Raw genomic sequence first — 7,203 nt, forward strand, 5'->3', positions numbered from 1 at the left:
TTAAGTTTACCAACAAGTATATACCTATATATATATATATATATATATATATAACTTATATTTTATCTGTAGAGTCACTTGGCTTGTCAATTACAGTTTTTTAAGCATCATAAACCAGTTTTAACTGCTTGAGCAAATATGGCAACAGTCACAGCGAAAAGAAACTTCAAGAAAAACGTTGTCAGCAGCTGGGAGGACGAGCCTTGACTTATCATTAGTGAGCACAACTCTAAAATTATATGTATGGCCTAACTGAATATAATATATATGAGCAATCAACAAGGTAAGAGACACAAACTGAGCAAGTTACCTGTAAAGCTTATCCGTTTTTAACACCTGCACAGCTCACCAGTGCCTAGCACTCGCTTTGCTGCTTGACTAAGCTATGAGAATTCTATGGTTACAGACTCTATTAAGCCAAAGGCCTGCAGCTGAGTAGTAAAGGCATCATGAGTAACAGCAGAGCTAACGAATAAGCTGTCATAATTGCTATCATTGGGCAAACAGCGCTGCATAGCAGTTATAATACAGTCGTCTTTGCTCAGCTGCATACAGCAGTATTTAGATACATACTACACTATTTGCTGCTATATCATATAGTTCACAGATTATCCATAAACTTTAAACAGTAAACTTTGCTATATAAATTAAAGTTAACAAGAAAGAATGCTCTGCTCGAGTGTGCCCAACTAGAAGATACCCTAACCTAGCCAAACTTTGCTATATAAATTAAAGTTAACAAGAAAGAAGAAAGATTGCTCTGCTCGAGTGTGCCCAACTAGAAATACCCTAACCTAGCCAAACTTTGCTATATAAATTAAAGTTAACACGACAGAAATGAAAGAAAGAAAGAATGCTCTGCTCGAGTGTGCCCAACTAGAAATACCCTAACCTAGCCAAACTTTGCTATATAAATTAAAGTTAACAAGACAGAAATGAAAGAAAGAAAGAATGCTCTGCTCGAGTGTGCCCAACTAGAAGATACCCTAACCTAACCAAACTTTGCTATATAAATTAAAGTTAACAAGAAAGAAGAAAGATTGCTCTGCTCGAGTGTGCCCAACTAGAAATACCCTAACCTAGCCAAACTTTGCTATATAAATTAAAGTTAACAAGACAGAAATGAAAGAAAGAAAGAATGCTCTGCTCGAGTGTGCCCAACTAGAAGATACCCTAACCTAACCAAACTTTGCTATATAAATTAAAGTTAACAAGAAAGAAGAAAGATTGCTCTGCTCGAGTGTGCCCAACTAGAAATACCCTAACCTAGCCAAACTTTGCTATATAAATTAAAGTTAACAAGACAGAAATGAAAGAAAGAAAGAATGCTCTGCTCGAGTGTGCCCAACTAGAAGATACCCTAACCTAACCAAACTTTGCTATATAAATTAAAGTTAACAAGACAGAAATGAAAGAATGCTCTGCTCCAGTGTGCCCAACTAGAAGATACCCTAAGCGCCACGCAGAGCTGCTGTTGCCATCATTCTATGCTTCATTTATAGCAGCATAGCAAAAGCAAATGTATTCAAAGCCAAGATTTAAAAGTTCTGTGTATTCATTAGAGGCACTCGCACAATAAATTTGACTTCCATTAAAAGAAAAATAAAATAAAAGCTAAATCTAATGTTCATTAATAAAGAAATGAAACGAGTTGTTGATCATGATAAACTATGCACATACAGCAGTGTCCAAGAAACTACATATAAAATTTCAACAACACAACTATATCAACTATATCAGGAATATATATACTTTATGTAAGTGTTAGTCAGGATATATATACTTCATGTAATCTGCTAAGCCGCCTTACATCAATTTTGCCATTTTCAATAAGTTCAAGGTACCCAAACCTTACTTTAAAGATCTTCATACGCAACTTTTTTACTTCAAAATTGCAATTTATTTAGAATAGTTGCAACAAATTCCTGAAAGTATTAAGCTGCAAACAATTTCAAGCTCATTTTAAGCTGTTAAACGATTTTTTTAATTTGTCGCCAGCTTTCGAGCTGCGAGCCAGAAACCAATCAATATTTGACAAAAGATACTCTGTAAAGCTCACAAAGGATTGATGTGCAGCAGAGACCATTCTGAGTTGCTTCGTTGCCAGAGCATTTAATATTCCTTCTGCTGGCATTCAGCAGAATTTAAGCATTCAAGTGTAATCCCCGAATGCTGCACCGCACAGCACTCAACAACTCGTTAAATTGTCTCAGAAGCTGCAGTTGGCTGGCTTTTGGTTTTCTATTTCCATTTTCCGTGGCAGGCAGCAGTTGCTACATTAGCTCGTAAAATGTGTGTGTGTGTGTGTGTGTGTGTGCAGATGTGGACTGCCCCTGCCTTGTCCTTGAGCCTCCAACTGGGTTGCATGCTGGCAGCCCATTAAGTCGCAGTTCGAGCTATACAAAGGCATATTTAATAGCTCCACTTGCTTCGGCGGTCATCGCTGCCAGTGTCTACTGTCGAACTAATTTAAATATTATTTTGCAGCACAATTAAAATGTGATTAAAAGGGGGGCGCTGCATCTCGCAATTCGCATTTCACTTAAATTAAGTCAATTGACATGCCTAAAGCAAGTTGTTAGCAAGTTCCAGACCTCAGATTGCAGACCGAGACGATTAAGAATTATTATGAGAGAGGTGAAGTGATTCAAAGTAGTCCTTTGCCTAAAGGATATGTATATTCCTGATTAACATAACTGACGAGTCGAGCTATAGCTTTATGCATTTATCCGTGTGGCTGCCAAGTCACTCTGCAACTGCCTCTGCCTTTCTCTCTCATTCTCATTCTGTTAGTCTTTCCGTCTGTCGATTAGGCATTCAGTTTCTCAGTTTCTCTCACCGTCTGCCTGTCCCTCACCTAATCTAGCTATATGTCAGCCTCTGTCTCTTCCTGACTTTTCATCTCTATTTAATGTTTGTCAGTGGTCACACTAATCTCTCTCTCTCTCTCTCTCTCTCTCTACCTTGCGTTTCTATTACTTTCTTTTCTCGCTGTTTTTCATTTTTTTGCCGTCTCCTTACTCATCTCATCCCTTATATGTACCTCTCCTCCCTATCTATTTCTTCTCTCTGTGTTTCCTCTCTGTCTCTCATTTCTCTCTCTGCCTTTCTGTCCCTTTCTCTTACTCTATCTCTCTGTAGATTCCTATAATCTGTCTGTATCCCTCTTTGTCTCTGTCTTTCAATCTCTTTTCCTTAATTTTGAGGCTTATGCATATCTCAGTCCCTCACATTCTCTGTCTCCCTCTCTCTTTCTGTCTGTCTATGTGTCTCTCTCTCTCTTTCTCTGTATGTGTATCTCGCTCATTTTCTCTCTCATTCACTCCATCTATTTTTTTTATATATATAGCTAAGAGTTAGCCTACATTTCCCTACACCTCATGTTTTTTTCCCCTTTATTTCACTTTCTCTTTACCTTCGTTTCTCTTTACTTTTCTTTCATTTTACATTTCTTTCTCTTTACTTCCCTTTCTCTTTATTTTTATTCCAATCCTTCTTTCCATCTATCTGCATATCTCTCTCTTTGTTTGTTTTCACATCTCCCTCTCTCTCACTCTCACTTCGGTTGACTTTTTGCTTCCATCTGCCTTGGTCTGCCTGTCTCTCTCTCTCTCTCTCTCTCTCTCTCTCGCTCTCGCTCTCTCTCTGTCTATCTCTTCATCTACATGCTTCTCTTTATTTCATTTTCACTCTTATCATATGCGCCTCTATCTCATTGTCTCTCTCCCTGTCTCATTATCATTCTCTCTCACTATCAATCTGACTTATTCTTTATTTCTATTTCTTTACCACTTTCACTACTTCCCTCTGTCTTCAGATCTAGTTCTGTCTCTTTACCTTTCCTTCTCTCTCATTCTGTTGCAAGTCATTTCCATTCTTGACATTAGTTTTTCTCTTATAGTTGATTCGTTTGCATTAGCACTCAGATGGCATTAGGAGTATGAGAACAGCTCTCAGAAAAGTAGATCTGTTCTTCAAGGAATCCATCTTTTCTATACCGACTATAGTGAATAATATAGTTGCTGCAGCAGCTTGCGTTAGCTTTGCTAGAGTACACACTCTTTGGCGTTTCGGTCTTTCGCTGTTTTCTATTCCAAGAAACTGTTGCACCGCAGCGTGGAAACTTTGTTGCTGGACAGTTAATGCCCGAGCGTTTCCACTCAGCTCAACTTCAATGCCAGGCCAAGTCCTTTTAGTAGGTTTTTCTATCTTGTTTTGTTGGTTTATTGTGGATTTCAAGCAAGGCCAAGAGGCAAGATGTCTGCTGTTGGCTGTGGCTCTGGCCGTGGTGTCGCGGCTGTTGGCCTGCAGATAAGGCGTCGAGCGAGTGCCTAAGTGAATATTTTCTTAATTTCTTGCGGTTGCAGCAGTTTTTCTGCGCCGTTTGCTTTTTCCACTTGGCAAAATCACTATAAAAAATACACACACACACACACATACACACAAACAAACTTTTATATAAAAATGCGCATTTTTGATGTGAGCAGAGTCGAGGGGGCCAAGGGGTGGCAGCAAAGGGGCTGACAACGTCAGTTTTCAAATTAAGTTTCATTTATTTACACTTTTTCCTTCTTTTTTCGTTTTTTTTTTTTAATTTTTATGCCACACACAATTTATGTTCTAAACTTTAGCTGTGCGCGCAAAATGTTGATTAAAGTTCACATAATTGAAAAGCGCGTGTGGCAAGAGTAAAAGCATTCAACACAAGCGTTGTATATGTGGCAAACGACTTGCTGCCCGAATACAGCCAAGACTGCTAAGCCAATTTATTATATTTGCTTCAGCTCAAAGCTGTGATTAGTTTTGCAGAAATCAATTATGAAATCATAAGCAAAATATTTAGCTGAGGCTGCTATTGGCATTAATTATCCCAGCTCCCAGCTTAACATAACTTAACAATTTGAGATTAAGGAAAATTTAGATATTTAGATTTAAAAACTGGCTCAAAACTTTTATTGTTCGATTTATCTTTACATTTAAGCTGCTTTCTTTTTATTCACAAATTTCACTTCATCTAGAGACTTTAAATATCGAATATAAAAGTTTTTAAATAAAAGCCACTCTGCAGCTCGGATTGAAGTCCTTATTATTAGGACAACAGATAAAGTGTCAGCAGCATAATTAACCCCAAGCTGATGGTTACAGCTGCTTACTAACTGAAGTTTGCATTTTAAGTTGTCTATCAGTCGAGTAAGTTTGGGCTCAGCGCTCAAAGAAGTTGATATACTCATTGCCTGCAAGAGTCTGGTATACCAGGCAGATACTGCTTATTAATGATGTGCATCTGCTTAAGTTAGCAGAAAGTATAGCCGAATTGCAGAGCTTAGAATACAAGGATAATGTAAACTTCAGAGTCAACCCATTCTGCAGCTTTGCAATTAAGCAAAGGCCAGTGTTCGGGCATTAACATGCCAGGCATTCGGGGATTCTAAGCATGCTGTCTATGCACTCAATGACTAGCAGGTAGTGTAATAGGCATAGCTAAGATCAAATGTTTAGCATCTAAAATTAGACAGACCAACGCAATGGATAAGCAAGACTTAAGGCATGAAATACGCATGAGTCAGGGTATAAGAACCTTAGCTCGGAAAATTAATTAATCAATAGAAAACTGAACACCACAGTAAAATGTATACATTAGACGACTCTGTAGCTCTGTCTTTTAGTTTGCTTAACTTTGTCTCTACGTGCTTAGATACTAAAGCTTTAATCTTAGATACTAAAGCTTTAATCTTAAGTTGGAATCAAACTCTCTTCTATCATTATGTAAATGTTACTTAAATACTCATTGTGTAACCTCTCGTTAACTCGGAACTTATATATAGCTAACTTATAAAACTTTAACAAAAAACTAGACAAACACTTCAGATATATAGAGCGTATATATACGTCTGTACACCGAAGTTGCCTAACAGCTTTAAGTATACAAATCAGAAATCTATATCTACTAAGCTGCAACAGTTCTAAGGCTGTTATGCAGCTGGCTCAACGTGAATCTATTTAAATATGAATAACTCTAACTATCTTTAAGTCATTAACAATTGCTCCTATTAAAGAACTTAAAATTCCAACTTATTTTACATAAAATATTTTTAAATAATGTTTAGATGCTGTTTAAGCTGCGCTCGCTGTTGCGTTTGTGGTTTAGGGAAATAGTGAAAGAAATCGGGATTCAAATCCGGTTGGCAGCCTTCATAGCAGCATGTTGGTCTTTTATGCTTTTGTATATAATACTTTGCTAGCCATGATGATGGGTGCTGACGGTAGGGGCGTGGCAGTGGGGCTGAGCTCATGCCGCACAAATTTTAATGACATTCAAATTAAATTATAATTTTCAAAGTTTGCAGCAAAGCATAGACTATGTTAGCAGAGGGTATGAGGAGCGGGGGGGATGGTAACCATAACGATACGACGATGATGATGACAAGGACGCTGGCGCACAGGTGAGCAGGTGCAAAGCAGGTGAGCGAATATGGCAGTCAGCTTGACTGTGCAAAGGTCAACTGTATAAGGGTTGGGCCTACCCGAAGCCCCGTCAACACAACCAGCCCCCAGCCCCAACTGGGCCATCCATTTGTTTGTTTTGTTTGCGTTCGCTTTCAGAATTTTTGCGAATTTCGCCTGCTTAAAAGATACACAACAGCCAAAACGAACTCTGAAAGTCAAAGGGTAAACGAGGCAACGAAAACAATTCGGTTAGCGATGGCTCGATGGGGTCGGTGGGGCTCTGTTTGAGTTTTCCCTTAACTGAAACGTTGACGTTGCGCCTGTTTTCCCAGCTGGTTGATATATATATATATATATATATATATAAGTCCATAGTTTTAATTGATGAGTTGAAGAGGGTCTTCTCAAACCAGGCGTCACTTTATTGATAAATTGGCTCAGCTCGAGCAGACAGCTGCCCATTAAGTGAGCCCACAGAAAACTCTCTTAGCAATTAGCTTAGCATAATGTACGCCCGGCTCAAGTCTAGCGTTTTGAAGCATAATTTGCAATTGAATTTGATTCGGGCCAAACGGAGCTATTCGTGTTGCGTAACTGAAAGGAAGTTTCGCGCCAGAGACGACGCGTTCATATGCAGTTGACCTTTTGTGTGTGGCAACATCGTGTTGCAGCCATTAGCCAAAATGCCTGGCGCCAGGCAAAAAACTATAAAATAAATACGCGGGCGTGGCACAAATCGAAGCGAGCAGCACACGA

The sequence above is a fragment of the Drosophila hydei genome, unplaced genomic scaffold (assembly GCF_003285905.1).
Source record: "Drosophila hydei strain 15085-1641.00,03,60 unplaced genomic scaffold, DhydRS2 tig00008119-arrow-pilon, whole genome shotgun sequence".
Lineage (NCBI taxonomy): Eukaryota > Metazoa > Arthropoda > Insecta > Diptera > Drosophilidae > Drosophila > Drosophila hydei.